The following is a 16,434-nucleotide window of genomic DNA, read 5'->3' on the forward strand; positions in this document are numbered from 1 at the left end:
TGGTATACAATGTTATGTTAGTTTCAGGTATACAGGATTGATTCAATACTTCTTTTTTTTAAGATGAAATTTATTGTCACATTGGTTTCCATACAACACCCAGTGCTCATCTGCACAGGTGCCCTCCTCAAGGCCCATCACCCACTTTCCCCTCCCTCTCACCCCCCATCAGCCCTCAGTTTACTTTCAGTTTTTAAGAGTCTCTTACGGTTTGCCTTTGTCCACTCTCTTAATGAAGAAATTAGTGAAGGACTATCCAAGGCCAGGAAACCAGGGTGAAAGAAGCCTGATCTTCCAGTAAGGCCAGATGTGGGTGCTAAATGTTGTCTGTAATGCCTGCTGAGCTATAATGCCAGCAGCTGAAGAAGGGAGGCATGGAATGAGGGAGTCTGGCTGAGAGCAAATGCTCCTTCTTGTGACATGTTGAGCGAGGACACTGGTCGGTAGCCCTCTTCTGTGGGTCGATGCATGAAAGGGAAAAGTTAAGGGACAGCAGAGAAACCGGGATCTCCTTGCTAGCCCAAGACCCAACGCCTTCCAAAGTACCAGTCACCAAGGCCTCGAATACACGGGGACGAGTCCTAGGGTCCTGGATTGAAAAAAGGGGGGTGAGGGAAGGAAATGTGAAATAAAGGAGATGCTAATGTAGAATTGAATATTAAAATTATTCTCTCTCACTTGCCAAGGCTACCTGTTTTTACTCCACAGGAACATGTAGCAGTTTTTCGGAGTCAAACCCTCCATTGTTTTCTGGGGTGAGTGATTGACTGAGCCATTAAACATTCCTTGGCCCAAATTTCCTTCACTGGGAATAATTCCTGTCTTGCCTGCCTCACAGGATTGTTGGAAGATCTGATGAGATAATGGACGTAACCTCTCTGCAGAAACCATAAAGCACTCCTCAAATAGAAAGTAATAATATGACTATTCTAACTACTAGGAGCCCTTCAGAGGGTTGGCCTGTGAGTGGAGAGTCATAGAAGCTTGGAAGGTTACCTCTCTAGCCTTTGCTCTGCACTTCCCTCTTCCAAGCTGGATTGCCCTGATCGGCAGAGTAGGGCATTGATCAAATGTCCTAGAAGGCAAAACTAGACCTCCCAGTCAGATATTCTGGGCTCACCACCCCCCATGGATGCCAAGTTCTTTTTTACATTAAATCTGAGTCTTCCCTTTTTTTTTTTTTTTTTAAGATTTTCTTTTTTTAAGTAATCTCCACACCCAGCACGGGGCTTGAACTGACAACCCGAGATCAAGAGTCGCACGCTCCACCAACTAAGCCAACCAGGTGCCCCTAAGTCTAACGCATGGTTATTTCCTCCTGCTCTGCCCTGAAGATTTTCTCTCTACCTGCTGAATTAGGACATCATTTTTTCGTGTTTATCCACTGAAGACACTCACTACTGAGGAACACGACCCAAAGGTGCCAAATTACACTCTCTGGAGTGTGGAGTCCAAGTGTAATAAAAAAAACCTGTTTTCAGAAGGGCCCAAGGACAGAGCTAGGCCTTGTGTATCAAGTTTCAATCTCTTCCCTAACCCTATGCCAGATTCGGGTCCTTTCACTTGCTGTAGGACTAGTTTTGAGGGGCGCGGGTGGCTATTTTGGCGCGAAGTAGCTGCACCATGTTGAAAATGTATAGAGAGGTAGGTCTTAATGCCAGGACATTTGTTAAGCGTGCTTTTCATAACGGAAGTTGGATGAGGAGTTCCAATGGAGGGAAGATTTGGGAAACATCAGGGGGGTTTGGTTTATGGTGGGGAAAGGTCAACCTCCCCCTCCAAGCTGCCCTCTTGGGTCCTCTCCTCCTTGGGCCTTCGCCTCACCTGCTTTACTCCCCCTCTCTGTACTCCAAGCACTTGTAATTATGATCACCCGCTCTTGGCTCTGAACTTGGATAAATGCTACCTTGTTAGCTAATAGTACCATTAATTATATTAATGATTAATAGCTAATTAGTCATAATGCTGTAATCCTTTCAATGGAGGGCTCCTTTCTTATAGCAGTTCTATGCCTCAAGCACACATGCATCCCCTTCCCTATTCCTGGCCGCAGAACAAACGTGGCTCTAAGTTGGTGTTTCTGACCACTCCGGCAATCTCTAAATTTCTCCAGTGTTTACTAGCTGTCCCATCTATCTAGTGAACGACCACTACTGCTTATATTTTTACCTGCTTTATTTCTGTCCTCTGTCACTCACACTACCCTCCAGGAACAGAGGCCGCAGTCAAGATTTTTTTTTTTTTTTTTTTTAATTTCATAAGCCAAGGGCTCTCTTACTTCCGAGTCTCCCTTGGGCCCGCTTTCCTACTTTGGTCCCCCTTCTTCACTTTACCTTCCCCTGAATCCTCACCCGCCCCTACTTCAGGGAGGCTCCCACCCTCTGCCCCAAGCTCCCTCCCACTCTGCGACTTGGCTTCCTTTCAGCAACCACGCCCCCAGACCCCGGGAGGGCGGCGCGCACGCGCAGTCCACGCCTTTACCTGGGCGCTCGGCAGTGGGCGGAGTGGGGGAGGGCGGGGGTGGAGCGGGAGCCGGCGGTTATCTGGGCGGCGGGGCGCTCACATTGTGGCAGCGGGGAGAAAAGGTGCGCCGGGGCCGGCCCGAGGGGGCTGCGCATGCGCGCCGCCGCGCCCAGCGGCCGGGATGCCAGGGGGGCGGGCGGAGGGAGGTGTCGGCTCCCCGTTGGGCGGGGGGGCGGGCGAGGGACGGGGCCGCGGGCGCGCGCGCGCTCTCGCCGCCGCTCGCCCTCCCTCCCTGCCCCCGGCTCCGCACACACAACCACACACGCACACCCCCTCCCCTGCCTCCCTCCCCGCGCGCCGCCCGCCCCGCCGGCCCCGCTCGCCCTCGCGCGCTCGGAAGGGAGTCGCGAGACGTCGGAGCGGCGGCCACGTAGCGCTGCGGCGGCGGCGGCGGCGGCGGCGGCCGAGGCCGGGTCTGCGGAGCGGCCCTGAGGACAGACGTTGGGCGGGGGGGAGGGGCCGGCCCGGCCGGCGGTTGTTACTCGAGCGCCGCGGCTACAGGCCCCCCGCCGCAGGATGGACCGCCGAGGCGGCGGTCGGGGCGGCGGAGGCGGAGGCGGCCGGCCAGGGTGAGTAGGGGCCCCTGCCCCCCACGCACACGCCACAGTCGCGGCTGCGCCCCTTGCAGCAGCCCTTCCTCTCCGCCGCCCGCCGGGCCGGCCGGGGCTCGGGCGCCGGGTTAACCCTTCGCCGAGGCAGCTGCGTGCGCTAGGCCGGAGCAGCCCCCATCCGGCGGGGAGGCCCGGGGCGCTGCGCTCCTCCGGCCGCGAGCTCGGGCCGGGGGCGCCCGCTCCTGCTCCTTCGCCCCCTCGCTCCCGGACCCGGGCCGGGCTCCAGTTTTGCAGAGAGCCCGCTCGCCCCGAGGCCCGAGGGGAGGCTGGGGTTGCCTGGGTTAGCGGGCCGAGGGAGGTTTGCACCGGTCCTCCTGCGAGCCTTCCCCTGCCCTGCAGCTGGTGGCTTGCACCCACTGCCTCCCCGGCCCTGCGGCTGCGCCCAAACCTCCAACCCCCGGAGTATTGTGCCGCCTGAGATAAAATGCATCCAGTGTATACCCGCCCAGCACTCACCCCAGAGGGTAATGCAGACCTTTCTCCTCCCCCACCTCCTCCACCCCTCCAATCAGGCTCTACTTAAGATTCTTAGATGGGAGACAGTAAAGGTAGTGACACCCCCGTTACATCTGCGCCGAACATGTTCATTGTCGAGGGATGTCTCCTGTAGAAATGATAAATGCCCCTGCCTCACCCTCGAAGTCTGTCTTCACGATTTGAGATCCCATATGCTGTTCTTTGAAGAGGGCCAGTCTTTGATCACATCTAGTACATCCCTCCCCCACAACACACACACACACACACATACACACACACACACGCGCGCGCACACACACACTTCCTGATTGCCAGAGCAGCCCCTGTCATCGCGGATCCATTGTCAGGAATGGCTTGTGCCAATCAAAGGAATGTGCTCTTGCCTTTGGAAAAGGATTCTTTCCACAACCATGTCCTCAGGATGTTCCTGCGTGAGTCTGTCTCTGATTGTCCCCATGTTCAAGCGTCGTTATCAGAGTGTTTTGCTGATAGGCATCTCCTGTGTACCCTCAGTAATCACTGAGTGGTGCTTTTTTCCTCAGTTGATGAGATACATAGGGTGTGTGGGTATTTCGTTTATTTTGTGATGAGGTTTAACATCAGTCGTCAAGGTGCAGTAAATAAATAGGGTAATAATTTGGGGAAGAATGTGTATTTTTTTCCAGAGATGGCCAGGCCTGTATTGTTCTGGGAATGGCAACTAGCACATGCTTTGTTGACAACATGTGTATGTGTAAGGAATGAGGGGCTGGCGTGTGTGTGTGTGTGTGTGTGTGTGTGTGTGTGTGTGTGTGTTGAATGCAGGTGATGTTCCCGCCTCGGGCTGATTTGAGAGTGGTCAACTGAACCGTGATGGTCGGGACTGGCAGGGCATCTTGGTTGTCTGTATCAGGACTGTGCACATGTATTCAGATAGATACTACCTTTAGTATACTTTTGTTTAAAATGTGCACCTCTGAGTTGTAGGGATTCTGGAAATGTCTGCTTCAGCGGTTCTTAACCTTTCTGTGGGGTCACCGAAGCCTTTAGGGGCTGTCTTCTTAGTGAAAGAGACACGCACAATTTTGTATGCAATTACAGTCCCCTTGAAGCTAGTGCTGGGACCTCAGGTTAAGATCTATATTATGCAAAAGTGAAAGGAACTTGAGTTCTGTGTTTTGTTTCCCAAGGTTTGGCATTACAGTACTTTGGTTCTGAGCAGCAAGCTCAGATAACAAAGTGGATTATATATGTATCCTTGTGTTTTGTTCCTTGATTACAGTGGGTCACGTATTTGTAAGGCATCATTCCCTGTCTTCCTGTAAGAAGGAGATGTGCGAATTTCAGAAAAAGTTAAAACTGGACTCAAAACAATTTGTCCCAATTTGACCAATGGATGATGCATGCTCCTTGCACCGTATTCTAAATGCAGCACATTTCAGCATCAAAGTCGGTGGTCTGTTTCATGATGACTATCCGGAATGTTTATGTGTTGATTGAGGTTGATTTGGTTTCTTAAAAGAAGGCTTTATCATTCCCATAATAGAGCACCTTCTCCGTGCAGAGTTTTTCCACCTTTATTAAATATGATTTCATGTCTTCATTCAGGGTGGCACTGCCATCAGAATCATCTTCTTTTCAAGTTTTGGTTTAATGGAAAGATCTGAACTGCAGTTAGGGAATTCGGTCTCCATGTTTAGAACTTAGAACTGGACAGTAACGTTGCACCATCCTGGGATAAATATCAGCTATTCTTGTTTAAATCACTCTGCATCCAGCTTTTGCCTTCTGATTATATTTCAACCAAGAGAGATTTATTCCAGCTTGTGATGGTGCTGTGATGGGCAGTGACATTAAAGAAACACAGGCCCCGGCTTTCTGGGAGCTTACATTTCCAACAATATTTTTTCCATAAAGAATCCTTTGAGACCTTCATATTTTTTGCGTTTTTTTGGGGGGTTCTGAGAGGCCGAGGAATTCATGGTATTAACAGCTTTTTGGAAGGCAAGGGAGCCTTGGAATCTTGCAAAGAACCTGTTCCACACACCTAAAGAATAGCATTTATTCTAATAATTATGCCGTGTACCCTATGAAGTTTGAAAGCATGCTGAGATTGCAAATATTGCACTTTTTATTATCTCATAAACATGCTTGAAGTGGCTTGTATTACAGGCTTGTTTTATATTTTTTTGTTCATGTCATGCCTGAAGTTTTACTGTCGGAAATTATTTGCCTATCCTAAGCCCAGACCATCTCAGAGTTGCAAATATGTTACTTTTCTTTGTCAGCCTAGTGTGGTGCCAGATCGTTAAAATCTCAGGGGGGCAGTGTGCTTCCTTGATTGAATATTGCTGCACAGCTTCTAACTAGTCGCTTACCTAGTTAAACACCCACACACCGCAGAGCAGCTGATCCTGTAACACCTATGGCTGTGAGACCAGAGTTCTGACTGCCAGATTCAGAGCTTGGAAGGGTGGAAAACAGTCGCCTAGCAGTGGAACACTTAAGGAGTAGTAGCGCCAGCAGGTCACTCATTAATACAAACAGCTTGCTTTAGCTTCTTTAACACCCTTCTTCAGACACCCTTCCCTTAGGACGTTTCAGATCAGCAGCTCCTACTCAAGGGAGACAGCACCTACTTTCCGCAACTGTGGCCTCAAGATCCGAGTCGCGACGCCCAGAGCTGTTTCCATTTCTGCTCTGAGTATGGGAAGTAATCTTGTAGTGTGGTAAGACGATACTTTTCAAGTCTGTAGAAAAAAGTTGATCAGCAGCGCTACTGATGGGATTTTGCTTTTGAATTGTCTGGAGCCTGTTGAAGAAGTAAACTGTGAAAGCGAACGGTTTAAAAAAAAAAAAAATCACCCTTCACTCCAGGGTTTTAGCAGTTACTGGCTGTATGGCAACGGGCGTATCACCTTGATCTCTCTGGCCTCAGTTACCTCACCAGGAGAATGGGATTTGTTATGAAGATTAGAGATGCTGTGTGCAAGCTTCTGGCAGTTCCTGGCACATGTACCTGTTAAGGAGGCAGTAAATGGCAGGAATGGCTGATGTGGGAAAATGCAGATCATTCTGGTTTGCAAGAGGTCCGGTGTTTCACTTGTGCAGATTTGGGAGGGAAAAATTGCAAATATTTGACTTGGAGCGCACCGAAGTCTTGCAGGTGCAGTGTGCTTATTGGAACTTTGATTAGTTGCTCTATGGCTGGCTGAATGTGGTGGAGACCGTAAGACTTAGCTCCAGTTCCTACAGCGCTTACCCGCAGGCTGTGCTTGTTTTAAGCGTGTTCAGAGCTTCTGTGGTGAAAGGGGTGTTTCGGGACGTTAACGTATCTCGGTGCGTTCTGTGTCCAGAGCTGAATCATGTGCAAAGCCTTGTGTAAATTGTCACGGCTAACGTAAGCCATAAAGTGCTCGGTAGAATCAGTGAAGACATCAGACGCTTATTTTAGTTAATCTGTTTGTTTATAGAGCAGTTAGGTTTGATTTTAAGAAACACTTAGGGACATTCTCGCCTAAAGAATTCCCACTGCTCATCTGAGGTTTTGATCATAAACTGTCATTAGGGTTATAAGTCTGACTGCCTTAGGCATTTTTGCTTCGGTGGGTGAAGGAAAGAACAGTCAAGTCGCCTTACCTGGCAGATTTTATCAACTCTCTACTTTTGGCCTGTACCTACAGATTGTGTGTGTGTATCCCTAGCCTTGTTTTTAGCCCCAAAGGTGGTTTTGTAAAAATATGACATTTTTTTTTCCTCTTTAAAACATAGGGTAAGAGATTGATTACTTCGAAAAGTAGATTCGAGGGCATGTGTACGGTTCTATTCAGTGCATGGAGCTTTTAAAATAGAATTTCTTGGGTTCCATAGAATTAAATTATTCTGTCATTTTTGCCGGATATCGTTGTGATAAGCCAGCGAACCCGCAAGAGTTACGTAGAGACTTTTCAGATAAGGTAGACACATCAGTAATGCATTAGGATTTACCTCAAGGGAATCTGTTAATCCCTGTTTTCTTGTATTATTGAGCCACCTAGGGGCTTTCCCATCAATGGAAATCAGTCACTAGTATTGGATTGCTGATAAAGAGGGATTGGCAAATAATGGCCTTAGATTTGCCTTAGGTTTTGCAGAACACTTGAAAAAATTTAATCTTGGCCAGATGTATCATAAAAATAAGAGGACTTGAGCCAGGTGAGCCCAGACTGACTAAACAAATAAAATTGGGATGATTGAGCTACGTGTTTTTTTCTCAACCAGACTACATTTTGCTAAGTAAACTTTCTCTGGGGACGAGGGTGCTATTTTTCTTTTTTTCTTTTTAGTTGTTTTAAATGTTCTATTTGATTTTTTAAGAGACAGAGAGGGACAGTTCATGAGCAGGGGAGGGGCAGAGAGAGAGAGAGAGGGAGACACAGAATCAGAAGCAGGCTCCAGGCCCTGAGCTGTCAGCACAGAGCCCGACGCGGGGCTCGAACTCGTGAACTGGGAGATCGTGACCTGAGCTGAAGTTGGACGCTCGACCGACTGAGCCACCCCAGGCGCGCCTGTTTTTCTTTTAACTGTTATTTTTTCTGGTGTACTGGCGTCACGGGGCCTAGTGGAGAGCGAGGTGCTTCTGAATGTTTCTTGGTAAACCAGTCCGTGTGGTGAGAAGGGATTGTTGGAACAGAAATAGAAACGAGGCAGGGTGCGGCTCCATTGCCTGACTTCGGGGCCTTGCTCTGCATGTGGCATCCGAGGGTCAGTACTCTCAGCCGGATTTGTTTCATAAGGGTAAACCGTGTTGGGTGATTCCCTTTTGTCTTGGATGCTAGTCGTGGATATAGTCGTGAAGAGCTTTGGCATTTAGACTTTTTCAGCTTTGGAATTTTGATTCGGTTTTGGGGATTCAGTGGCATATAACTTCTTAATTACCCTGTGTGGCCTACGAAATGAGTATAAGTAGGCCCTCATGAATTGTTTTCGTCCTTTCAAATGTGCCATTTTAACGTGTCTCAAGTCACATCAGTGGCCTGTGGACATTGACACATATGATAAAGTGTTGGGTTTTTGGAGGGGGTGAGGAGTGTGTGTGTGTGTGTGTGTGTGTATGTGTGTGTGTGTGTGAGAGATGTTTCAGTTGTACGGATAAATCTGTGTTTTTTTTTACCCAGTTCCTCCTAAGAGGAGGGGATTTGAAGTTCCCTTGCCTGAAAGATCCTTATTAGAGAGCCGGGCAGTTTTCTTTGTAGCCTCCAGAGCAGACAGAGTCCTCCAGATAAACTCAACAAAAGTTTGGAAAAAACCTAAATGTCCATCTGTATAGAAATTGGGTAAATAAACTAGGGTATGTTCACGCAGCAGGATAAATTTTATAGCCGTAAAAAAGAATGAGAAAACCACGTATGGCTGTGGAAAATCTCTAAGCGGTGTATAAGTGGAGTACAGGATTGCTCATTTGATTTGTGTGTGGTGTCTTTCACTCAAAATTATGTTTATAACATTCACTCTTACTTTCGCGTGTAATAACTCATTTTGCCTCATGTAATATTCAGTTGCATATACTGTAATAATTTATTTGTCCATTCTCCCATTGATGGGCATTTGGGTTATTTCTGGTCTTGGCTGTCGTGAGTAGTGGTGCTCTATCCGCTATACTTTCTTCTTAAAATGTTTGATCCATGTGGATGTATACCTAATAATAATTTTTTTTTTTTTTTAATTTAGAAAAGTGTCCCTCACCTCTCCGGAGGGAAATGATAATGCCCTATTTTAAATTACATTTTGAAATATTTAGTGGGAATGATTTCAAACCATTTTTTAAATGGTTTGAAATTTTCAAACCTAGCTTGGAGTTGTACCATATTAAGAGAATTCTGAAGTCAATCTACAAGCAAACCCTATGTATTTTCATCCCAAAAGAGGGGCTTAATGTGACAGAATAGGTCTTAAAAATAGTTACATCTCTTGAAAGGTTTGTCTTTGTAACTGCTAAATATTTCTTTTACTGCTTCATTTCAGAATATTCATATAATAATCCTTCTTGCATTGGTAGTTATTAAAAGCGTTTAGTTAATATTTTTATAACCGTGGTATAATTGAACTTTTTGGAAACTCGGGGTTTTAAACACATAGCAACAGGAGAAATTTACTGAAACACAGTCAACCTGGTGTTGAATATTTTGAAATTTGGTCGCCCTGCCGGGTTGGTCGGTGGAATGTAATTGTATGTGCCCACGAACCATAATAACTGCTGAGGCGTCGTCATTTCCATTGAAAACTGCATTTGATCACATTTTTTTTTTTGCTGTAATTGCAGTATTGCCATTTTCTCCCTCTTACTGCCCAAACGTGGAAATCGCGATTAAAATACAAATTTATAAAGCAGTAGTTCAACCAAGGGCGATTTTACCTCCGGGAGATAGTCGGCAAGGTCTGGAGATAGCTCTGATTTGACACAAGGAGGCCCTGGGCCGGGGGGGGGGCGGGGGGGTGTGGTGGGGCTACCGGCCAGAGATGTGGCTAAACATGCTACAGGGCCCAGGACGGCCCCTCATAACAAAGGATGATCTCTCTGCTCTAACACGTCAGCCGCGCTGAAGTTGAGAAACACTGCTATGAGGCACCTCACTGGGCTGATGCTACGAGGCAGGTAGCAATTGTAGCATTGACTTTGTTGGATTTAGCACACTGAAGTCACATTTAGTTTATTTAGTCTACAGAAGAAATAAGCTAGGTAGTTTTCTAAACTGTAATAAGGTTTTATTATTTATTTATTTATTTGTTTGTTTATTTATTTATTTATTTTTAGTTTATTATTTTGAGAGACCGTGCACGCGCGCATGAGCAGGGGAGAGGCAGAGAGAGAATCCCAAGCAGGCTCCGAGCTGTCAGCCTGGAGTCCAGTGCAGGGCTTGAACTTAGGAGCCTTGAGACCATTGACCTGAGCCGAAATCCAAGAGTGCCACGCGTCACCAATTGAACCACCCAGGCGCCCCCAAGGCAGACACATTTTAACTTTTCTGATCCTAATGGGCATCTCCTTCTGCTCCAAAAGAAAATATTTGCTTGTTTGACATAAGGTATTTAAAAAAAATTTTTTTTCAATGTTTATTTATTTTGGAGAGAGAGTGAGAGCGTGAGAGAGGGAGACCCAGAATCCACAGCAGGCTCCAGGCTCTGAGCTGTCAGCGCAGAGCCCGACGCGGGGCTTGAACTCACAGACCGCGAGATCACGACCTGAGCCGAAGTCGGACGCCTAACCGACTGGGCCACCCAGGCGCCCCTACATAAAATATATTTAAATCTTGTAAGTTAAACTTAATGTTGCTCAGTGACAACAATGTTCAAATTAAATTTGGAAAATACATGCATAGTATAAAAATTTTCTACTTCCATGTGGCTGGTTTCTTCCTGTCAGGTCGTGGTAAAGGACGTATACACTCGTGCCCCTGTTCCACCTTGTCGGGTATTGTAACGATGTCCAAGAGGTAGTTTGTTCTGCCTCCCATTCTCTCTCTGACCTTTTCATCAGCTCCAGTGGAAAGTTAGATTTTTTTCTTTGAGGATGACTTCTAAGGTCAGGTGGTGAACAGGTTTTAGTGAACACTAAAAAGATTTGTCCACAGAGGCCAGATGTTGCAGAATGGGACCGTTCTCCGTCTAAAACTGTTTATTGAGTTCTCCATAGCGCTCTTTCTCAAACTTTCTGACCGTGACCCACAGTAAAAAGCAGCGCATGTGTGGTCATGGGTGTTCTCTCACATCAAGTACCCCTACCCGCAGCTGAGGCAAGACTTCATGAAACAGTGCTCACCTTGCCCTTACCATTTGTGAAGCATTCTGTTGTGTTTTGGTTTTTTTTTTTAAATTCTATTTCATTTAAAAAAATTGGGTTGGGTCGGGCAGTTTGAAAATCACCTCCCTATATCATCCTTAACAAAAAGCATTTTTTTTTAAATGTTTACTTATTATTGACAGACCGAGCATGAGCAGGGGAGGGGCAGAGAGAGGGGGAGACACAGAATCAGAGGAAGCAGGCTCCAGGCTCGAACTGTCTGCACAGAGCCCGACGCGGGGCTCGAACCCCCAAACTGCGAGATCGTGACCTGAGCCGAAGTCAGACACTTGACCCACTGAGCCCCCCCCAGGCGCCCCATATAGAAAGATATTTTTAACTGTATAGTATAACTTTCTTTAACACAGAGCCTGGTTTAGACAATCATTTGCTTATGTAGAATGAGTACAGAATAAACGTATAGCAAGGACTCAGTGGTGAATGTTTACTTCTGTGTGAAAATCAGACTCCAGGGTCGAACTGTGTTTCAGAGACCGCCCTATCAGAAAAGCACTTATCAGAACCTCGTTCTCCAGAAGGATAAAAACTTAAAAGTTACATGGTTGGCATTGTCTTTCACTTCTGTACCCAAAGTTATATATAGTGTCTGTATTTTTGCTACTTATCAACCTGTACAAAGCACTTGCCATTTAATCCTCATATAACCCTTTGAGGTAGTGTATTATTACCCCATTTTACCAGCAGGGAAATTGAGACAAAGTGAGGTTATGTAACTTGCCAAGTTAAATATGTTCTTTTCTTGGCAATGAGATTTTATAAGAAAGGACCCATTAAATCATTTTATTTTGCTAATTAAAAACTGAAGTTTAAAAAAACCGAATTTAAAAGCCCAGAAATATTTCTGACTTTCAGAACCCAGAGACTGCGTAAGGCATTCGTTTTAATTTTTAAGTTAATGTACAGTGAAATTGACACTTTGGTACGTGTGCAGTTCTGTGAACATCAGTACATGTTACGGACTCGTGTAACCGCCGCCACAGTCAGGAGACAGAACGGTTCCATTGTCTGGAAACACTCCTGCCACAGTGCACTCCCCCACCCTCCGAACCTGGCAGCCGTTGATCCGTTGTTCATCATGAGTGTTTTCTCTTGTGGAGAATGTTACCTAAATGGGATCATACCGCGTGTAACCCTTTGAGACTGCTTTCAGCATAATACCTTTGAGATTCGTCCTAGTTTTTGTAGGTATCAACATTGTGTTCCTTTTTATTGCCAAGTAATATTCTGTCCTATTCTGTGGATGGATCGCACTGTTTTTCCATTCACCTGTTGAAGGCCATTTGGATTGTTTCCAGTTTTTGGTGATTCTAAGCAAAGCCTCCGTAAATGCTCACGGACGGCTTTCAGAGCGACTGTAAGTTTTCATTTCTCTAGAGTGCATACCTAGGAACAGGGTTGCTGGGTCATGTAGTGTGTATGTCAGGTGTGTTTTCCAGGGTCAACGTGCTCCTTTGCATCCCCACCAGAAACCTGAGAGTTCCAGTTCTGCATCTCTGTCAGCACCTAATAATGGTCAACATTTTTTTGATTTTAGTCATCATTTGGAGCCTTATGACCAGAATCTGGGTGGTAGGCCCAGCTCTACCGTCAACCAGCTGTTGACCTTTAAAGGAGCCATTTAACTTTTCTGAGCCTCTGTTTCCTTGTCTCTCTTATAACCGAGAATATCGAATGTGTTGTAAGTTCTCCTGCAGTTCCCAAATCCATTGATTTGGAATGAGAAGTCCTTGACAAGAGGACAGATTTGTGTTTGCTTGTGCAGAAAAAGCCTACTGACCCGTCTTCTAAGCTAAAGTAAGAACACTGTAAGCAGTATACATATTTATAAATAGAATCCATATGAAATTACTTGATATTTATAACTATAGTTAGTCGTTTGGAGCTAAACGTGACATTGTGATGGTGTGTGTCACATCTATAAGCAACAGTCATGCAGCTAATGTTACAGTTAACGTTGGCAGCCTATAATCTTTTGGCTAATGTTGGATATTTTTATATTGTAATTATTCCTTAGCTCTCTAGGGTTACAGTTTGCGAAATTTAATAGCAAATACTTTGCCATTTTCTTTTTCTTTTCTTTTTTTTTTTTTGAGAGAGCATGTGAGTGTGAGCAGGGCTGGGGCAGAGGGAGAGGAAGAGAGGCAGGGAAGGAGAGAATCTTAAGCAGGCCCCATGCCCAGCGCAGAGCCCAACTCGGGGCTCGATCCCAGGAAGATGAGATCATGACTTGAGCTGAAATCAAGAGTCAGGCACTTAACCAGCTGAGCCACCCAGGTGCCCAGAGGATCACATTTTAAAAAAGATTACGTATTTAGCTACTTGTCCTTAATGACTTTTTTTGAGTAGCAGACAAGTTGCCTCAATATAGCATTAAAAAAATAGCTTTATTATTTTTCTAAAGAATTATACATGCTTATTTAAAACTAGGTAAGGATTTCCGAAAAATACAAAGAAAAGTATCTCCTTCCCCATCCTTACTCTATCCTGAGACATCTCTCGGTATGACTGTACAAGACATACTTGTAAGGACATGGTTTTACATTAATGAGATGACATGAGCTGGCTATTTAGTCTTTTTTTTTTTTTTTCCTGATGTGGACATACTTCAGTGTTAAATAATATAAATCCATATCACATCTGGATGGCTACGTAGTATGCTGGTGTCTGTGTGTACCATTATTTATGTTTCAAGTTTTTTGTTATAATAAATAATGCTACAGTGAATGCCCTTGTATACACATCTTTTTATGCTTGTGGCATTATCTTCTCCTGGTGAATTCCTTGATGGCTAGGTCCAAAAGAATGCACACTTCACACTTAGGAAAATAGCACTGAACCCCTCTAAGGAAGGTTACTCCCTACTTAGATAATCTGTGTGCCAGGCAATGTCATACATCAGGCTATTTTGGCATTAGCCAGTTTGGGATTAAAGCCATAAAACATATGTACACATGTTTGTACATGGGTCCTGCTGAAAAAAACCAGCCCATTCGCTAATTGATAGTCTTTGCCAAGTAAACCCGAGAATGTGTAAAAACATCAAAGCCTTAAAAAACAAAGTTTAAAAATTACTTTGGAGAAAAGTTAACTGATAAAGCAACCTGCTTCTTTAATTCAAAGGGAATCTTTTAATTAAAGTGATTATAAATAATTCAATTTGTGTTATTCCAATAAGTTCTGTTAAACATTTTTTTTAAATAATTTTTAAATTTTGGAATAATTTTAGGCTTTCAGAAAAATTGTAGAAAGAGTATTTGTCTACTCCTCATCCAGTTCCCCTTACTGTTAAGTTCTTACATAACCTTGTTAAAGTCTTACATAAACTAAGGAAACAACATTGGTATATTACTATCAACTCCATATTTAACCCAGAGTTCACTAGTTCATCAACAACTATCCTTTCTCTATTTGGAAACATCCTAAATCAGGCTTTTAAACTCCGTGCTTAAATGAACTTGAATATCTGTTCATAGATTAATTTTAGTCATACATTGTATGTACCATATGTAATGTGTCTGGGTCTGTATTTAGACAAATATAACTCGTCTTTAGCACTAGTATCTCTGAAAGTTATCTTTTGACATTTACAGGCAGTTTTGCCCAAGGCCATTTTAGGGTAAACTTGAAGATTTTTTTCTCTACCCGTCTGTGTTCCATATAGAAATACGGGGTGTCTGGGTGGCTCAGTTGGTTAAGCATCTGACTCTTGATTTCGGCTCAGGTCATGATCATGCGGTTCGTGAGTTCGAGCCCCACTTCGGGCTTGCACTAACGGTGTGGATCCTGTTGGGGATTCTCTCTCTCCCTCTCTGCTCTTACCCCACTCATGCTTTCTCTGTCTCTCTGTCTCTCTGTCTCTCTCTCTCTCTAACTTTTAAAATAAAAGTAAGAAAAATACAATCTATAACATGGATGAGTGTAACTTGCACAGGGGCACCCTTTCCCATATAGTTACGAGTTGCTGTCTCCAGGACCACGTGAAAAATAGCCATCTTTTATTTACTGGGAAATTAACTTGTCTCTTAATCACAGGTAGTGGTCACCAGTCTACTCTGCCTATAACGTCTGTAATGACTGGCTCTGAGAGAATTTTAAGTATTAGGTGGTTCTTTAAAAGTTTTTTTTTTTTTAATGTTGATTTATTTTTGAGAGAGACAGAGACAGAATGCGAGTGGGGTAGGGGCAGAGAGAGAGGGAGACACGGACACAGAAGCAGGCTCCAGGCTCTGAGCTGTCAGTACAGAGCCCGACGCGGGGCTCGAACTCGAGGACTGTGAGATCATGACCTGAGCCAAAGTCGGACGCTCAACTGACTGAGGCACCCAGGCACTCCAAGTATTAGGTGGTTCTTGAGGGAGAAACAGGTGCTGGCCTTGAGAAAGAACACCATTATACTTGGGTGTCTTTGACTCTACGCTTTCTAATGCAGAGAATCCTTCCCGAGGTAAACCATGGCATCTAAACTCATATTAATTTGAATCACTCCTGGAAACTGTTTGGTTTATGGGAGAGGAGGAAGGAATTGGGAACATTAAAATAGATGTGGATTTATTATTTTTTTAATATGTATTTTTGAGAGAGAGAGAGACAGAGTGCGAGCAGGAGAGGGGCAGAGAGAGGGGGAGACAGAATCTGAAGTGAGCTCCAGGCTCTGAGCTGTCAGCGCAGAGCCCGACGTGGGGCTTGAACTCACAAACCACGAGATCATGACCTGAGCCGCAGTCGGTCGCTTAACCGACTGAGCCACCCAGGCACCCCAAAATAGATGTGGATTTTAAAAAAATCACTTTTCTTCCTGAATAAGTGGGACTCCTTGAGTGTTCCCTCCATCAACACGCCACATTTTTTTTTTTTTTAATGAAAAAAAAATCCTCTTAAGCATTCTAGGAAACAAAAATGTGATCCAGAAAAGCTTCAAGAAGAAGGTGCATTTGAGCTAGGTCTTAAGACATGGCCAGGATTTTATAATTGGATGATGGGGGAGCAGCCATGTTTTAGGTAGAT

At 45.0% G+C, this 16,434-nt stretch overlaps 1 protein-coding gene across 1 annotated transcript in view; it reads left to right on the forward strand.

The window, feature by feature from the left end:
• Positions 1 to 2,865: 2,865 nt before the first annotated feature.
• The window catches only part of ZNF652 (zinc finger protein 652), a 52,771-nt gene continuing 39,202 nt past the window's right edge, over positions 2,866 to 16,434 (forward strand). Inside the window, exon 1 of the mRNA XM_042965774.1 lies at positions 2,866 to 3,092. The gene's annotated coding sequence lies outside the window, so the exon portion shown is untranslated. The remainder of the gene's footprint in view (positions 3,093 to 16,434) is intronic.

This window comes from Panthera tigris, chromosome E1, assembly GCF_018350195.1.
Source record: "Panthera tigris isolate Pti1 chromosome E1, P.tigris_Pti1_mat1.1, whole genome shotgun sequence".
Classification (NCBI taxonomy): Eukaryota; Metazoa; Chordata; class Mammalia; order Carnivora; family Felidae; genus Panthera; species Panthera tigris.